The sequence below is a fragment of the Rhea pennata genome, chromosome 16, assembly GCF_028389875.1.
Source record: "Rhea pennata isolate bPtePen1 chromosome 16, bPtePen1.pri, whole genome shotgun sequence".
NCBI classification, from domain to species: domain Eukaryota; kingdom Metazoa; phylum Chordata; class Aves; order Rheiformes; family Rheidae; genus Rhea; species Rhea pennata.
Genome location: NC_084678.1, coordinates 9,784,526 through 9,804,345, shown reverse-complemented (window position 1 = coordinate 9,804,345; position 19,820 = coordinate 9,784,526). Strand labels below are relative to the sequence as shown.

At 40.3% G+C, this 19,820-nt stretch overlaps 1 long non-coding RNA gene across 3 annotated transcripts in view; it reads right to left on the bottom strand.

The window, feature by feature from the left end:
• The window catches only part of LOC134147913 (uncharacterized), a 46,234-nt gene extending 26,414 nt beyond the window's left edge, over nucleotides 1-19,820 (bottom strand). For 2 of the 3 annotated variants that reach the window (XR_009960102.1, XR_009960103.1), the window contains exons 1-4: nucleotides 19,746-19,820; nucleotides 17,135-17,268; nucleotides 13,328-13,403; nucleotides 2,018-2,119 (exon numbers count right to left, since the gene is read on the bottom strand). This is a non-coding gene — a long non-coding RNA (uncharacterized LOC134147913). The remainder of the gene's footprint in view (nucleotides 1-2,017; nucleotides 2,120-13,327; nucleotides 13,404-17,134; nucleotides 17,269-19,745) is intronic. The other variant, XR_009960104.1, reaches the window with a different exon arrangement.

The following is a 19,820-nucleotide window of genomic DNA, read 5'->3' as shown; positions in this document are numbered from 1 at the left end:
ACAAGATCAGTACCGCATACACCATGAAGCTACACTATTCCTTATTTATTTTTATCATTTGTTGACTAATATTATCATTTCAAGATGCCTGCAAACCTCAATACACAATTACATAATATTTTGAATTTTTCTTTGCAGTTATAAGGAAAAAAAATAAAAATAAAGCACTGGACTGTATTTGAGCCCAACTCAAACCAGCTTCTGAGCAGACAGTAAGGCCTTCTCAACATTTTTCTTAGCATCCTAGTTACACAATATTATTTGTATAGGCAGACCAACTTTGCAAAACTTCCACCTGTTTATAACTTTGCTGTATTTTCCAGACCGGGTATGCTGCAGGCTTAATGTGTTTGGAAAGTTTTAGGGAACAAAAAACAGCCTACTCAGATAACGAAGTTAAGGAAAAGTATGCGTTGTTCAGCTCTTTTGAAAAGCTCCAATGCCTTCACAAGCTACAGCAGAGATTTTAAACTGGCAGTAAACGGCCATCGTATCAAGGACATCTTTTGTCAGTCCTATGAAAACATTACCAAATTTGGCCAAGTTATAACTCTTTACTCAGCAGATATCAACTGTGGCTTTCTAAAGATTTGCTAGAATTTGACAGTTAAATTATCCAAAGGCCAAATCACTATGTGCTATCTCCTCTCAGCACCTCTGTTAACCAGACTGTATTTTCATTATTCTCTCTGAGAATTAAGGTTTTGTCCTGGATTCTGCAGAAACCAAATGGGATTTTTCCTACAACTGAAACTGCCAGATGTTGCTATGGCATCAGACAAATGTCCCCACATAATAATTGGTATCTGTGTATTGTTGTCCATCCAGTATTATGCCTACTGGCATGGAAGCCCATTGGAGGAAAACACAGAGAGAAACAATGGCTGAAATGCAGAAGGGACACAAAAGAGTAGGGAAATAGTTCAGACTAAAACAAGGAACTTGACAAAGATATGCTAAAATTAAGAACACAGTATCAGATCAAGATGAACAGGGAGGAATGGAAAGGATAAGCTCATAAAAGGCTAATTGGAGATTGGGACAAAGAGCTGGAAGAAATGACAGAGAAAGACTTGGAAGCTTAGAAAAGGATAATAGAGTGGCATATAGACACACTTGGAAGAGAACAAAGACAGAAGGGACAAAGAGTATGTAAGCTTCCTCCAGAGCCCACATTATAGCTGACTCATAACACTCTTCTCTCAGCAAATATCACTAGAATTCACTGACAAAGAGTGTGTGCCTCTTCCTCCTGTAGTGCTCATCCATGGACTACCCTATAATGTAATTTCAAAATAAACTGGCATAAAAACAAGAATAAATAGAAGGAACAATCTATGCTTTTGTCTCTCACTGTAAGATGATATAGTATAGCAAGCTTCCTATTTGCATACACACATACAGAGAAAATCTTTTCATTCACAGCAAAATGTAGAGATTAGTTGATTACTAATCAACTTTATACCAATTATAATTAGTTGATACTAATTTTAATATACTGCTTATTAAATATACTGAGGGCATCATCTTAGTGAGCTGCACTGGCTTTCCTCATTCAGGATATAGTAAACACCAAAACAAATGCTGAAGAGAGGAGTTCAGAGATCTCTCCACTACTAGGTAAGATTATTATCACTAACTTGAAGCAGTATGTCCTACACTGTATGCAAGACTTCAATTTTTAAACTTATTAACGGTTTTACAAATATTTCTTCAAGTCACAAAACATAACAACATTATTAACAAAATTAAAAATACTTTTTTTAAAAAAAAAAGCCAATGCTTTTAATCTAGCACTAGGAATTGTAGAATCCACAGCAATTAATTATTCAATAACGTTCTAAAAGCATAAGCAGTTACATGTGCTAAACTATGGGTAAACATTACATTGATCTAAAAACAAACATAAAATTTAAAACAATAGAGAGGTATAAACATCTGAGTATTCCATACATAGACAGTTAAGCGTAATAAAAATAAAAAGAAGAATGTAGATCTTGTAATGTAATTAACAAACCTCTAATTTATCAACTTTGGCATAGATGTGGTTCATCTCCATCACCTTGTCTTTAATTAGCGGAACAGTCTCATCCAGGATCTGAGATGCATCTCTTCTAATCTGCATGATCGAAGGAAAAAAAAAAAGATAAAGAAAAAAGCATCTCACATGAAGATGAATCTTGATGATAAACACTTCACATTTTATTTCACACGAACATTTCAAAGCACTTGTATTCAGAAAAGATATCACAGAGGCCCTTCTCTAAGTCTGCTATATATTAGAGACTGGGAAATTAACTTCCTCAAATGATCCATGAGAGACAACAAAACAACTAATAGTAGTTGGCAGGGTCCCCACATCAAAACCGTAACCAGCCCCCTCCTCCTGCTTTCCAAATTTAACCACTGCGCTTCAGTCATTCCCATACCACTTTTCCCAAGAGAGAGTATCATGTATACATGATGGACTTAAAAAAGCCTCTCTTCCAACATCCATGCTTTTATTTTATTGGAGAACAGCTGAATAGTACTACCGATCAATCAGTTTTTAAAAAGGATTTGAGTTAGCCTATGGCAAATACTCCTACTTCAAGGGTGACAGGAATATCACTTATCTATGAACAGGTACTGTAAGACTATTTACATCTAATACAATTCAATTTGCAATGTCAACTGGCACTAAAACAGAAATTAAAAAAAGAGCTGTCCTGGATCAGATCTTTGAGTACACCACTTTACGTATCTTGCCCTTAACAGGGGCTCAGGACTAGAGTTCTCCGGAGAACACAAATCTTTACCCAAACCTACAGCATAAGCACTTAGAGAATGTTTCTCCCTCGCTCCTCTCAGTTTCCACAATAGCAAGTATCCTACAGCAGTTAAGATTGGATTTATTTTTGATATCCATGTGAGAGCCTGAACCTTATCTGAAATCCTGCTAAGTGTGCTGCTAGCAAGAGTCACCCCATTTCCTGAATGAACTACAAGTGCTTACTTAGGCGGCAATAAGATGTACTTCCAATCACAGGACTATGTCTAACGGAATGCACCAAACAAAAACGATGGGTAAGATGAGCTGGGAAATGCTCTTCTGCTCCTGACTCAAGGTAGATGTTTCAAAACACTTTACACCAAATCTCATTCACTGCTCCTGCAGTTCTGCTCCTCCTTCCTCTGCCTCTGACTGTGTGTTTCCACTCTTGCTTTGCACTGGTGCCCATCAGACTTTTGAAGACAGGCAGTTCTGGCAGATGAATGGATAGAAGATTCCCTTTGTCTTGCTGGCTTAGTTTTCTGTTGATTAAATTCCCTGATCAAGCTGACCAGAGGATCAGTCAAATGACAGGGCCACAGGAAGAAACGGGAAGCCTACAGAGCCAAGAAGAGAAGCAGGACCACAGACAGCTGTGCCAACCTAGCCAGGCTTACACTGCTGTGGAAGCGTACCACAAGCTACAATGTACAAAAGCTGCTGCTCAGAACACAGCCAACTGCCCATTGTCCCCAGCAATGGTGTGGGTGGAACAGACTTGGACAAAGGCAACAAACACAGGAATACTACAAAACAGATACAAATTAGGCTATGAAGAATATGTTGCATGTGTACCTCAAAGCATTTGCAAATGATCTCTGACAGAGAACAGCAGCCACTTTAGCTGCAAATGGGAAGAGCAGTGCCAGGAGCAAGCGGCACGTGTTCTGTATGCTATGCATTGCTCAACTGTTCTGTAGACAGAGGTGCTTGAAGGAAGGTAATCAAGAGACAGATGCATTTTATAAAGCATTTTTGCATCCTTTTAACTTTATTTTGTTTTTTTTTTTTTTTAAAAAAGAGAAAATATTTGTACTATTATTATGATTAAGATGTCAGCTCAGCTGTCTTTGCTTAAGCAAAGTCATCAGCAACACAATACTGGCTAAGTAAGAACAGAAAAATGTGGCCAATAAAAAACAAAAACCCATAAAGATCGTGGCATAGGACTAAATGTGTTATCTTCAAATGAAACCAAACCAGCCCCACACTGTGCACTAACACAGGCTGTGGCTTGGAAAGAAAAGGAAAAAAAAAAAAAAAAAAAAAAAAAAAAGAGAGAAAAAAATAAAAAAAGGGGGAGCCCTTTCAAAAAAGGAAACAGCAGAAACCTGTAATTAGCATTGCTCTGCTTCTGTCATCATCTTTCCTCACAAACTATTAACACTGGAAACAACAGCAGAATAGAAGCAGCGGAGAAATCAAAGAAGGAAAGGAACACAAGAAACAACCACCCAACAGCTGCTGAGAATCTGCTTCAAAACAAAGCAGTAAAGCTCTGCAAAAGACAATTCACAGATCAGCTTCAAGGAGGCTAAAACTAAGTTCAGAGGAAGAGTGTCTCCTAAGACAGAAAATGTAGCATTTCTATCAAGAGAAGACAGTTCACTTCAGGCCTTGGTTTCAAGATAAAAACAAAACCAAGAAACTATCCAGCAAGATACTCAAACACACACATTCTAAGCAGTAAAACAGCCAACAGCTCATTGACAAGAGAAACAAAATACAGCTGAGCCCATTTCTATACTAGGTTTTTTTCCTCAGTTAGAATGCAGTATAGCAGCACTTGTTTTACTTCTTGACTACACCTTCTCTGCCTACAGTTTTAACAGACTTAAAGAAAAGAGGAACCATGATCCTTTTAATGCCCTCTTCAGGAGATATTTTTGTCCCAAGGACTGAGTCAAAAGATATTCTTCCCTCAACATTATGGGGAAAAGTAAGAATCTGTAGCTAGAACAATGTGAATCTGGACTAATACTGCAGAGAGCCTTCTGGACATTTTGAGATTTAATTCAGAATCTCAAACCAAGTACGAATGCCTGCTATAAAAGCAATTTAATCCAAGGACCATGCTTTATAAGATCTAATACACACTTAGTTTACTGACAGATCTTACGACTTGCTTGTTGGGTTTTTTGTTTTCTTTTCTGTTCATTTAAAGAAGCTGTATTTTTATAAGCCTACTATGAATAAAGCTTTATACATATAAAATGACACACAGTAAGACTGCATGGTATTTTTATTACTAGAATGAGAACATATGGGTCAAGTGCTTTTACACTGCTCTAATTGTTCATTAACAAGATACCACAAATAATCTATTAAAATAGCAATAACTTTCTATTGTCAACAAGCCAATAGTTTATCCTTCCTTCTGGTCTCTAGCACTAGACCCACAGACATCTCCCCCAGCAGTGACACAACTGTATATGCAGACACACACTGTAGTCCTTACAATACACATTTTACATCCAAAGAAAAATGAGCACAGACTGTCAGGCAGGATCCTTGTAAATGAAGTCAGACTTGTATTTTTATTTAACATTAGGAAATACAAAATGAATACAGAATAAAAGAGTCAGAGTAGCTAAATTCTAGGGTTGTTCTGTTCAATTCTTTTGGCTCAGAGATAGGCAAAAAATCCCTCTGTCATAAAAGGTGCATGAAATACTCATTGGTGATCTGTCTGAGGTGAAATTCATACTCTGATCAACCATGTCAGACTAAATTTCCAGCCTGTAATTTCCAAGGGTAACAAACTTGTTGCCTAATGTTGGTCTCCAAAAGGACTAGGGAAAAGCCACTCTTACATCTAAATGCTACATAGCTACTGTAAATATAAACACAATTTGGGACATAGCCAGAACAAGGGAGATGTTGTAAAGACCTAGTAAAAAAATTATGAACACAACAAGGTCAAAGTAGACATGAAACAAATCTAAACCATCTTTCTTTAACGGTAAAAGCAAACAACCAATACAAGACACAGGAGAGGAGATTTTCCAGCAAGCAGTATGTGATGAAAGGAAATGATATGCAAATATGATTCAAGAAGAGTCATTCTGCAGCAGTCTGCAGAACCACAGGGACAGAGGAGTTCAAGAGGAGTCAGCACATGACAAAGGAAAATGATTCTCTTGGTATAGCAACCTCTCACAAGCCAGAGAAAGCAGAACTGCACTGAAGCTCCACATTATAAACCTAGATTTATTTGCCTTTGTGTAATTCATTTTACTTTATCTTGCTGCAGATTTAGCTGAGTGTTCAAGCCCAAACACGAGAGCACAGCAGTGCTACAGAAAAAGCCTGTATTCCACTTAGTGGGTTTTGCTATGCTAACTGGAGAAGGAGGTGAGGAGGGAAAGTTTGAGCTTTGTCTTCTGACAATTCAAGACAGTAAGACTAAGCATAAGGAGGAAGCAGACCAAAAGCAGAAAAATCAGTTAGAAGACAGCACAACTAGAGCACAAATGATGAACACACAACCCACAAACGGCATGTTGCATGTAGGACAGTGAGACCTGATCCTTGTATACACCACAACTTAACTTGTGCCAGTTAACTCACAGATTCTGTTACTTTGTATTTTGTAAAAACTATTATTTTGTCAGAAAAAAAAGTGTAGTTGGAGTTGCAAGTCAAAGATACTATGCAAAATCTAGTTATTGCTGGGACTTGTTTGAAAGGATCTCTCTAAACTCTTTTTTGGTCACTGATCACATATGTTAGCACTAAGTAATATAAAAGAATCGCTAGTAAAACTAACCACTCAAAACTGAAGAGCTCAATGGTAAGAAAATGGAAAACTGAGGTTGGTGTGTTCCTGGGGAGTTAGCAAACCCTAGCCACAGCAAACCAAGCAAAACCACCTCTTCCTCAGTGACGAAACCAAGTTTCACACGTAGGGCATTATGAAGGATGTTCCCAAACTGTAAGTCCATGAGACAAAGAAACAGTTAGCAGCTGTTTTGTGAAACCATATCAACCCAAAATTTGCAAGCACATCATTTCCCTGGCACTAGTTCTGTGCAAAGGTTCAACGGCTTGAGAGCCATCAACATGTGGTCTTATAAACCGGTGGGTACGCTGAACATACATATTTAATGGAAAGAAAAGTATCACACATGCAGATTTCTATATACCCACACATCATCTTCAAATATTAGAAGTGAAAGAAATTGGAGTAGTGTATTTCTACATGCAACTAAGCCAGGTGTGCATCTCTGAAGAGCTATCACTTTTAATCACACTATTAGATGTACCAGACATACCAAGGATTGTATCTAAAAAGGTATGCAACTACAACCCATACAAACAATACAAGAACAGCATGAACAAGAGTCTGGCTATTGTGAAATTCTTTGCCTTTGTGTTACTGGTTCAAATCATAGCTCAGTTAAGAAACATAATTTGATAATTACACTTGAGTGGCTGTGAAGCCACTCTAAAGATATTAATTCACTGTGCAAAAATTAACACCCTAAGGAAGACATCACAAAAAGTTAAGTAATTGACATCATCATTCTCTTAACACAATATGTTCTTTGTAAGTGCTCCTTCCACAACAAATGTGATGCACACTGAAGTATATTTACTTTGTCACACTTACACACTATGCAAGTAAGTGTCCTTTTTAAGTGTTGTGCCTAGTCAGGTATAACTTATATAATCTAACACTGGAAGCAGTGACTCGTCTTCCTAGCACTGCATTATCCAAATCTATGCATTGAGAGTACTCGCAAGTGAAAAGCAGCAGCCCATTGAAAGGAGAAAACCCAAGTCCCTTTACGTGGCTACCTTACTGAATATCCGATTGAAGTAAGCAAGATTCCCCTTGCCTCTTGTTGGCATAGACAAAAGACCAATTTATTGCTAGGCGCAGAAACTGGAATCAATTCAAACGCTAGATTATATTTATCAGATTCCTAGATACCACTTGATGTGCTGCTGAAAGGAACCTCACAGTGCAGGTAATGCACAGAAAGGCAAAGAGAAAACACACTGACTGCAGTTCTTTGGTATTTACAGATAAGGTCAATAATCTGCATACTAGCTAATTATTCACAGCCCACGGGTTGTGGAAAAACGTTTTCACAGACAAAGCAAAAATAATATATTGAAACTAGATTAGCGTTTTTTGCAAAAAAAGTTGGCAAGAGAGGAAGTCTCATGGGACGTTTAAAAGCTCACTGGATCCATCTAAACAAGCTAACAATACTCTGTATGTTAGAGCCAACAATGTAAAGCACACATCTGACTGATGAGCAAAAGAATATAGTACGCACAAATTCTTAACCAAAACTCTCAAACAGAAGAACTGAGTGAATGAACTTAATAGTAAACCAGACAGAATACAATCAGCAGAGAACAGCGACTGAGTCTAACCACTTGCTTCGAGCAAGCTGATGTCATACCACCGAAGCAATCCTCATCTTGCCAGAAAGAATTCGCAAGACTTCTTAGCCCACGAAATCAATCTTTTGTAGTCTACACTTTGCACAGACTAGATGTGCCATATTAGAGAATCTAAAGCTGACAAATACAAGCCAAGGTGTATCAGAAAATAGACTGTGTGCTCTGAGGTTCGCATGCTCCTTTACAGCTATTTTTGTCAAAAGCTGAATGGAAAAGAAATGCTTAAACAGCCACTAATAACTGAACTATTCTTTCAAGGCAGACATTTCCTTTTTTAGGTCCCTGCAAATCATGTGAGACTTTCATGAGCCAAGCTTTTGTTTCTTTCCATTCTCTGTCACTTCTTCTGGAAGTAATGATGCTTCCCTTCCATAAACAAGAAATGTAAACAACACATCAAAAAAGCTCCAGCAGAAGTCAGAAGAATGAGTAACTTGCTATACTGCTGACTGGCTTACCTAGAACAAGGATGGCCCCACTTTTCTTGAGCAGGATTCACATTTAAAGCCTAAGATCTGTCCCATAACCAAGCAGTAATAGTCATTAGTTAGCTGATGGTATTTTGCATAACTCTGTCAGAAGTATTACTGTGAGCTTTCAATAGATTCTTGCAAAGCACACCAGACTGCTTTGAGGCCACCTATGACTCATGAGGTCCATCCTTGTGAATAAGCACAGAATTCCTCCAAACCAGACTGGGACAAAAAGTGGAAATATGCTTAAAAGGCAATATTGCATTTGTTCTGTGAACAGAGGATAACATGTAGAAAGGCCAGCCCATCAACACCTTTCATTTGCACTAAAGCTAGTAAAAATAGAACAAGGAAATTGCTTTTCAGATGCCTAAGTGAAATTCACTGCATAATTTTGTTAGGTATTCCATTGCTTCATTTTACATGTCCCGCTCCATTTTTCTGTGCACTTCCTAAGAATCATCTTACAAAATAGCCCTTAGGCTATAAGTCACTGTGGAGATGCTGGCTGGCCACTTCTTGCTAGTAAAATATTCAGTACTTCCGCAGTACTTTAGTGATCATTATAGTTTGGAATAACATGTACATTATACAAAATGCTTCTACAGAGAGGAGAAAAAAATGTAACTGCTAACAAAAGGAGAGATGGTCCGCACATCAGAGAAGGTCTCTAAGTAAACTTGGTCCAGGCTATCTGAACTCTCTCTGAACACTCTATGAAATGGTCAGGAAGAGTTAAATTGCAGTAATTTTAATGTAATTTTATTTTTTTCCAGCCTGAGAAGGAAAAACTGACTGCAAAAGCAACATACATTCTCACTTTTTACATGGACACCACAACCCCAACAGCCTTCAGACAGTGTATCCTCATGCAGAAAGCCTGGGGAGAGCCGAACCATAGCACCTCCTGCTCTACACGGCCTCTCTCAAACAACTAGGCGCAGACAGTGACTAAGGTGAGTGTCAGTCACAATCTCATTATTAGCTTTGCTCCTCGCTCCTTTGGTCCGGCTGTATCAACTTCTCGCTTTTATCTGGGTCGCAGGCTCGTGGGGGCAGCGACGGCTTGCTGCCCTCGTACAGCACCTAGCACAGGAGGCCTTAGCTCCTAACCACGGGTGCCGCCGCGATGCTCAGGTAGGCTGACGGACGGTGTGAGCTCTGGCTCTGTCCACATCGCCCAGTCTGGCAGCACTGCCCCAAGGCGACCCGGCTGTCCCAGCGCCGGGGTCCTCTGCCCGTAAGGCTCCGCGGCACACTGCGGCTAAGGGAGAGGACGGCGGCCAACGTTGTTCTGGAACGTACCGCTCGCATCCATCTCCGGCGTGCTGCCGAGCAGCAAAGTGGCGGGCAGCGCACGCGCTGCGAGGGCAAAGGCAGCCAGGCAGGCAGGCAGGCAGGCAGGCACCCGCGAGGCCCGCGGGCCGGGCCGGGCCGCCCGGCGCGCTCCGCCGCGGCCTCCCCGCGGGCCCGGGGGCGGCGGCCGAGCAGCCCCGCCGCGCGCCCCCTAGCGCCACCTGGCGGCCGCGCCGCCCCGCTGCGTGCGCGGCGCCGCCGCCGGGCCGCCAAGATGGCCGCCCCGCGCGCGGCCTGCCTGCCTCCTTCCTTCGCTCCCTCCCGCCGCCGCCCTGGCGGCGCCGCGGCCGCCCCCGCTCGGCGGAACTGCCCCAGCCGCCCTAACAGCTCCTCAGGGGGCTCTTCCACTTCTTTCACCTGGAGAGAGAGGGGAGAACACCAACACACAGGCGTTTGGGCGCCCTTTAGTTCGCAGCTGCATTGGTGACAGATGCGTTTTGTTTCAGACACCACCTGGGAAGGAATGGAAACATCACCAGGTCAGTGGCTGTTACAAGCCCTGATGCCTCTTTCTTCCACCCATCCACACTAGCCGAGACGGCCCTTGAAATGTTAAAGAACCACGGTATCGCCAACACCAGGAGTTCCTGACCCAGGCACACAGAGCCAACTACATTAAAAAAGAAAAAAGAAAGAAAGAAAAAAGTTTTAGAAAGTTTCCTACACATAAAATCGCAAGACTTGCAATAAAAATCATGTGGAGGTTTGAGAGAGGCACCAGATCCCGTTCGCTAGCTGGTATCTCTTAGCCATGTACTAGGAAGTATCTCACTAACATCCGCCTTTACACCTTCATACCTGCAAAGCATTTCAAGCTGTAGACCCTACAATGAGTTTTCTGCAAACGGGTTTCTAGACCTATAAAGTCAATAAGTACTTCAGCAAAAGTTCCTTTATAAACATCTAAGTTCTGAAGTAGAAAGGTTTAGCTTAATATTTGCATTTGGACACAGATAACACATGATTTATAAAAGTCAATTGGAAGTCACAACTCACTATCCACTGATAGGAAAAAAAATTTTAAAAAATCCATTAGTAAATACCTAAAAGAAAAAACTTTGACTACTCTGAAGCAAACAAAATGCTATGAAAGAAAAAAAATGTGGATGGGCTATTCTGGATAGCCACTATAATGTTTTCCCATATCAGGAAAGGAATGAATATTCAGGATTCCAGAAAGACTCTCAACAGCTGCATCTGTGTCTGAAGCCAAAAAGCCTGGCATACCTGCTGCCAACAGAGAAAAAAAAGCTAGCGGACTGTTGCTCTTACCTGAACTCTAGAATTAAAGACTGTTGTTCACAAAATCCCGGTAAAGAAATGCAAAGTAAAACACTTTTAACCTGGAAAAACAGTCAAGGAAACTTGAATGGCCTCTGAGATTCAAAATGCAAAGTTGATCAATCCAGCCCTTGGCCTCAGTCTAATTTTTGTCACTTGTAAAAGTGCCCAGTGTCATGCCAAAACAGAGAAAATTGCTCTTGCCTGAAACAGTATGACAAAGAGAGTTGCTATCATATAAAGGGCATCAGATAGAAGAAAGGGTGCAGGAAGAAGGAGAATGGGTAAGGCAAAGAATGCACTTTGTCAGCAAGGGGTAGGATAGAAAATACTAAACTGAAGATGGTTGTTATGACATGCAATTCCTCTTTTACTTTATAAAACCTATTCCATGTAAACAGAGAAAACATTATTCTCTACAAAGCCTGAATCAACTTTTCCAGCACAAAGAAAACATTCTCATATCTTGGACACATATTTGCAGCCAACTTCTGTAGCAAAACAGATTAAAATGAACAATTTCAGGTATGGAGGCAGCCCAGGAAGCAGCTTCTGCACAAGTAACAAGATGGTAACAAAGAAGGGGAAAGTTTTTTGCCAGAAAGCAGAAAGGAAAAGCAAAGGAGAAACAAAAGTTCTTAGTGGGGCCACACAGTACATGTATCACTCTAGAAAGGGTATTCTGGAGAGGCTGCTCGAAGTCATCCAGGAATGAATCACATGAACCTAGGAGACAAAATCCACCATGTAAAATATGAGTACTATTTCAGGTCTGCATATTATACAGCTTGAGGATCAACTCAACTCCAAAGACCTTTATGCCTCCAGGAAAGGATAGCTGCATAAGAACCTCAGTGAACAAATAAGATTCTTGCTACCTAACATAACTGTGACTGAACAGGTTTAGCAGTAGCCAATTTGGCATAATAAACTTCTGCTTATCAGTAGAATGACAGTTCATATTTAGGTAGCAATAGCAGATAAACATACAGGTACATAAGGCAGTTGTAGAAGTCTAACAGAAGTAATGTGGGTTAAACATTTTGAACTAATTCTCTCTGAAGATGTTAACATATCTTAAAATATCATCTTCAACATATATCAAATACTTCTGCTATAATTCTCCATCTTCTCTGCAAAGAGCTTTTATTCACATAAGAGCAGCACAGTTATTACCAGCAACCTGAGAATACAGGAATTTGTACATTTACAGCAACAAAAGGACTGTGAGAGGCCGCAACGGACAACTGTCACTGCTGTAGCCTTCTTGGTTAACAGAGGAGAAGATAGCAATTACAAAGCAGGGACAGTCACATCGAAGAACAGCGCAGTCAGATTCAGGAGAATCATTCAAAAATTAGGACAAATTATGATACCACAAAGAGGAAGGGAAGGGCAATAGAAACATTTCAAGCATAGGGATAAAAATAGTGCCTGTTTTCACAAGGGCAGCAATGCACTACAGGCTACACAAATAAGATCAGATTTATACATCTTTTGTAGATTCAATTACACTCAATTGATTCTCGATCTTGCCTGGCATTTCATCTTCTACAAGTTGAAATTATCAATTTCATTTTACAGATAGTCAAATTGAGTCACAAAAAAGTGTCTTAGGTCACGCCAAGTCAACAGCACTAAATTAAGAGGAGACACCTCAGGCAAATGCTTAGGCTTACAGAAGGGATCCATCCGTCAACCCATCTACTCAGATGAGGACAAAAAGCTTCAGTGAAAAATGTCCCCCCTCAGAAACACCCAAATCCATAGATATTACAGTTTTATCACAGAAGGTGCTTGCTGTAAGCTTTCTGCATAGGCAACATGCAATATAACATATGGCGAGTAGCACAAACTTCAAGGTAGATGCTGTATATGAAATAAAGTGAAAAGTATTTTAGGTTTCTGCTAGCTAAAAAGGTTATTGTTCATATAACATTAGAAAAGCACATAGCAAAGAAGAGATGGAATCATCATTTTAACTTACGTTATGAGAGACTCCCATCCGACTGACAACAGCAGCTTAAAAAGAAGCAAGGGCAGGCCCTGTTGTATTATATGAACTGTATGAAAAAAGTGAGGTAAATAGTAATCAGGCAAAAAGTAAGTGCCATAAGCAAGAATATATGCTGCCTTAAGACATTTCAAAATTACTTTACTTTTTATTTTATGGCTTTGATAGGAAAGCTAAAGTTTAATAAGGCGTCATTATGCAGGTTGCACACTATTCATAAACAACTCTTTTTTAATATATTTTCTCTATTGCACGACAATAACATTTTCTGGTATTAACACTGCTCATGAGTGTAACAAAAAAGAGCAAGAAGAAACTTAGGTTTTCTCTGAAAAACTTAAGTAACATCAAAAGAGGGACTGTGCAAAGGTAATGAGCATCCAAGCAGACAATGTCAGGAATAGTACAAGATGTTAACTTTCTTTGGAGCCTGACATAAATGTTGCCTCTGTGCGTGCAGAGCACCTGAACAACAGAATATTAATTCTGGTTAAACTTGGAGTATTAGCACAATATGGATATATGATAAAACAGTATATTAATAAAGAACAGCTTTTTGACATATCTAAGATGTTTTTTCTTCCCTAACTGATCAGCTGATTCAGCTTCACTCAGTTTAGAAATAAAGGGAGAAATTTACTAAAGCACAACATTTGTAGGCCAAGTCCAGTTCCATTTCCATTTGGACATCCCTAGAAAAGACCGTGCAAGCCAAAATCAGCGGGGAATTTTGAAGATACACCACACCACTGCTTGAAGTTTCATCTTTCAGCACTAGCAGTAGAAAAAGTAACATTTATAGTTTCAGAATACAGCAGGGATTCGTGTTTATGATCCCCCTTAGTATCACACAACTACTCGTATGAATTCAAAGTCTCAGAACTGCATTAACAGACTCATGTGTTCAGTTTAAATGTCTTCATCTGTCATTTCCTAATTATTCTAGGCCTTCAGTGGGAACTCACCAAAAGCAAGTATCTTGGACTTGAAAGAGTCAGGGCTTTGGCTAAGAGTTCACACTTTGGTTTCACAATGACACCTCCATAACTGTAAGGGACTTTAAATCCACATGCAGCAGACCTGTACATATGTTCATAGCAAACAAGTATATATAGGATATAATTGTGGGCTAAGGATATATATCTATACAGTGTGATGCAGATACAAGCTTTGGTCATGTTCTAAGTAGCATGGATGTGACCTAACTTGACCTAAAAGCTGTATATGTTAGAGCAGCACTGAACTGAAACTAACATGTATTGCCTCAGAAAAATTGTTAGCAGAAACCTGGCAGTTTTGGGTCAGCTTAGGGACCACACCTGTGAGCCTATTAAGGTTATTTCCTTAGGTGCCTGTGTCTCACCCAAACTCTGTGCAACATCTCCATGGTGGCATAAACTGTCATACCATATTGGTATTTTAAGACCTATCCATAAAAGTTTCGTGGTCCCTTTTTTTGTGTACACATCTGAACAGAAGAATACACCTCAAAACACATTACACTCCACAGCTTTATCAGAAGAGACCCCCAGATGCCATTGTTCAAGGCATGGATTTCACTGGTGCTACATGAATTGACATGTCCTAACAATCTGTTCCATGTCTATCTGTGGTAAAGACGTCTGCATGGAAGAACAGTTTTCCTTCTGCATCTTCTTTGCATGTTGAAATAAAGGAACAGAATTTCTCTGTCTACTTCCTCCTCAGAAAAAAACAGCACTCTTTCACCTCACTGCACATCGGTTAGCTCTAGAAAGACTACTGCTAAACAATCAAAAAAAATGCATTCTTTTCAAATAAGAGTTCTCAGTGACTTTATGTTGCTAATGGCCACATATAATTTATGAGTAACTTGTAAGCATTCAGTCTGAGAATATGATTTCTTGAAACCTTCATAAAGCAGAAAAACATAACTCTCAGCTTTTCTGTTAAGTGTATTTTGTAGCAGAACAATCCCAATCAGTGGTGCGGTCATCAGATGGCCTGCAGAACAATTCTATCAAACTCCCAGGCATTTGTGGCAAGTCTGTACATAGTCACATTCACAGACCTGAAACCACTACTACAGTCACACCTTCAGGACAAGCACATTTGAAACAAACAGATGATCCAAAATTGACACCAAATTCACAACTTGGAGAAGACTGGGAAATAGCAGCAATCATGAAACGCATGACTGTAAAGTGAACGTAAATTCCATTAATTTAATAGACTGTGCATTAAAAAGAAAATCCATCTAAAGAAGTTGCATTAGCCCCATAGATTACTATTGTTTTCTGACTAAAACTGCAGACATGCAGGTAGGTAGCTTGTTGATAATATTAACTCTTCTAATACAATACCATGAGTATCTTGCATTCATAGCATTCATTAAAAAAAAAATCAATTGTTAGCATAGCGAGTGTTACAGAACAAAAGTAGAGTTTATTGACACCATCAAAAATAAGTCAATCCCAAACAGATATACAGTCTTTTTATCTTTACTCTAGAAAGGGTCGTTTAGCCTGAACGTAACACAAGTCAACAACAACAACAACAAAAAACTAAGAGAAAATAGATGCAAAAAAACAAGTTAACATTCTTTCTTTAAAAACATCCTGCTATAAAAGATATAAACAAAGCCAAAATATTAAGTTTTAAAAAGGACTTAGTTGCAAAACTTCAGTAGATTCACATCATTTATGAAAGAGGGAAAAATACATACTCAGGGGCTCAGTGTATTTACCACACCTTCAGAAATAGCTGAGAGGCTCGTTAGCAAACAGCAATATAAACAACATGTATTTACCATCATCTGTAATTAGGTATTTACTAAGCAGACCATAACCAGCTTCTTCCAGGTGATTACAGAACTGACTGTATCATTAAGATATGAATTAAAACCTACTGAACACATTTCAAAGTTATGATGAAAATATGGGGTGACGAGTGTTCCTTAGATAAGACTGTAATTTCACAATCACTTTAAAATGATATAAACTGGCGTTGACAACAAAAGTAGCCTACCTTCTCCCATCACTCGCTTACGCCCCCTCAAGCCAACCTTTTGTATGCTAGGGCACAAATGTTCACACAGTGAAATGAATCGGGAAACTCATCTTTTATAAGAACTAACCACTGATTTCTTTGCCAAATCATTATAGCTCAGATGAGTTCTCCAATTCAATTCATTACATAGCAATGTTAAGGTTAGTGCTGAAGAAAAGCATATAGCTAGGGGAGAAGTGATGTTGGGTCTTTCAAAAGTAGTGTTAATCTTATTGTGAAACTTAGCCAAACACATAACAGTGCCACTTCCAGCTGGCATTTTAACACTCCCTTCCTCCACTGTTGATTCTCCTGTTTATTTAATAATAGAAAAGAAAAGAAAGACATTAAAACCACATCATCATTTTGTAACCTAAAGGGGAAAAGCATGCAGTCTAGCTTTAAGGTTAGCTTTCCTTTCAGACTTTCTTTTATGTAGTATATACTATACCATAGTAATATCCCCTTCTCACCGCTTTCCTTTAAACATCTTTGTTTCTGACACCAATCTCCACCCGCTTTTTTCCAAGCCCTAGGTAAATCTCTGTATCTCCCCTCAGCACTGCTTCTTTGGTTTTGCCTCATCCTCAGTATTATGCTTCCATTAAACATTGGAAATACTTATCTGCTTTTCCTCAGGAAATTTTATTTATATTCCAAGCTAACCTTTATATAACAATGTGGCTCAAGTATTCTACACTGTCAGCCCTTCAGGGCCACAATACATTAAGACAGTGCTGTAACTTACCGTACCTTGTTAAGGAACATAGAAAAAAGAATGAGTATTAGGTCCCTTCTACAAAGTTTTCCAAAAGACCTTCAGCTTCCACTCAAAAAGTTAACTGCCTTTGTCAGAGCTTGAAGTACTCTCCTGGCATGTATCCCACCTGAAAAGGTAGATATAGAAAATTTTAAAAATAGTCAGAACAGAGAACCACAAATCCCTTTATAATTCTGTAAGGTCAAGCTTCCTTATAGATCAACATTTCAGTATTTTTGAAAACTAACATTCTTCAGTAAGATGTCCAACTATGCCAGCTTCAGAACACTGAAAAAAAAAACTGTAAGGGGAAAATAACAATCAGTATAGAAGAAGAAACAAAAAGAACAGAACAGTACTTACAAGACAGCTATATATTTCAAGGTGAAAACTAAACCTGAGAAAGTCCTTCACAACTATTTTAGGATACAGTCAAATCAGGCAGAATGATATATCATGCAGCATATGCCTGAAAGCTTCCATTTGGCAAAATCTACTACTAGACTATGCAATACCTTATTTTGCATTCTTCATTGTTGTGGTTTTGTGTGCTGTAACTGCTACACAAAATTAAAAATCATAATGAATACTAGGAATTATCTGCTAGAGGAAACTGCTGTTGCAATTCTCTCCATGAAAAGGAACTGAAAGTCCTCATTCTGATTTCTGCAATGCTATTTGTGATATGCGACACAGCTGAGCTAGCAAGGCCAGGCCTGTAGGAAGAGACACTTAAGAACATTCCACAAATGCTGTGATTAATTCACGAGTATCCATTTTATATTTTAAAATATAAAATTTATATCGTTGCTTTGACCAAGCTATCAATATCAACGCAAGAATCAAGAGAGAATAGTATGAAAGCAAGTGCTTATTTCAGCTGAAGAAGCCCGAAGGAAACAGAATGACTTGCAAGTAATGAATAGCTCAAGTTGTTTCTGTATTCCTTGTAAGAACTAACAGGCTTGATCCTCAGTTACAAAAAAGAGATAATCTGCTACACCGTGCTATAAAGTAAACTTGTTTATTAATTGGCAGGTCATCTTTATTTCTTATTTAACACCAACATAAATGTCACTTTATAAAACGAACAGAATCAAAACAACTAACCAGTACTTTAACGAAACTTCTTCCCTGCTAAGTAGTTCACTTTCCACTATCATGTCAATTGAGCTTCAAATTTAATTTTTGTAATTGTTAATAGGATTAAGAATACTTGTTTCCAGCACATTACTGTTATGTAGATTACTAATAAAGTGGATCTGAAAGCCAGAAGCAAGACAAAAGCTGCCAGCGGTTTAACCACATGAAAACTATGTGGGCATCAAGGACTAAGCATTGTATCATCTTCTTGAAAATGCTAAACAGAGAAACAAGACAAAGATCTAAAGATTTGGACATATGCAAGCAGTCTGATTTATTGCCAACCGCAGATAACCACATATGGGAAGATGACATTGATGGAGTGACAACATAAAGGGAGAGGTGTAAGGAAAAAAAAATACTCTGAATAGGTCACCTGAAAGAAAGTCTTCCTGCTCACCCTCATCTCTTGGAGGTAAACAACATTAACATTTTACTGCCAAAATGAAGGGGGGAGGAATCTGTATTAACGACAATGATCTATGACTATTTTTTCTGTTGACAAGAGGAAGCTTTCGCTAACCTGCCCAAAGAGAGTGTCATTCACCTTATCACCACCTTCAAGCTCAAGTCAAGAGCCTGCCGGCAGGACAGAAAGGGGTTTACTCACAATTGCACTGAACTCCTCTCGGCTTTCACACAGACGTCGTCTCTTCTTTTTCTTTTTTTTTTTCTTTTCTTTTTTTTTTTTTTTTTTTTTGGGGGGGGGGGGAGGGGGGAGGGGGCAGAGGGGAGGTCTCAGCCCAAAGCACACCTCGAAAAGCTCCCTCTTCGCTCTCGAGGATCTCAGCCGTCCCCTACCCCCCAACACCCTTGCAGCTGGGCACGAGCAGCACCGTCACCGCCCTGACGGCGCCAAGCCGCCCGGCACCGCGTCCTTCGGTAACCAAACCCAACCCGGTCCCTCACACCAGGCATCGCCCCGCCGAGGTCCCTTCAGCGCTCGGGGCCCGACCTCAGCGGACTCGGTCTCCACAAAACCAGACAGCAGCAGCAAGCACAGCCATCTTCACTCAAAAAACCACGCAAACGGTTATTCCAGAGCTCAGCTGCAGCTCAGCTCTATCCAGCGCTGCAGCCTAGACACGGGAGACCTGAGACTAGGCCCTCCTCGGGCAGAGGGAACATAGACAAAAAATAAAACGAAAAAATAAAAGAGCGAAAGAAAACAAAAATAGAAGGGCGCAGGGGTGGGGGGAGGAGACGGGTCTGGGACCGCGGGGAGCTCCCGGCACAGCGAGGCAACTCCGCTCGGGAGGAGCGGCCTCGGCGAGCGCCTCCGCAGCCGGCGAGGAAGGCAGAGCCGCCGGGAGCGGGGCCCGGCCCGCTCGGCGGGGCTGAGCGGCACCTGGCCGCTGCCCTCAACCGTCGCCCGCGACCGTTACACCCGGCGCCGCGCGCGCCCCCTCCCCCCCCCCCCCCCCCCGGCCCGCCCTGGGGCGGGCGCGGCCCCGCGCCTACCTCCTCCGCGGGCGCCCAGCCCCGCTCCGCGCCGCGCCGCGCCGCGCCGCGGCATCCCCTCGGCGGCAGCGCGCC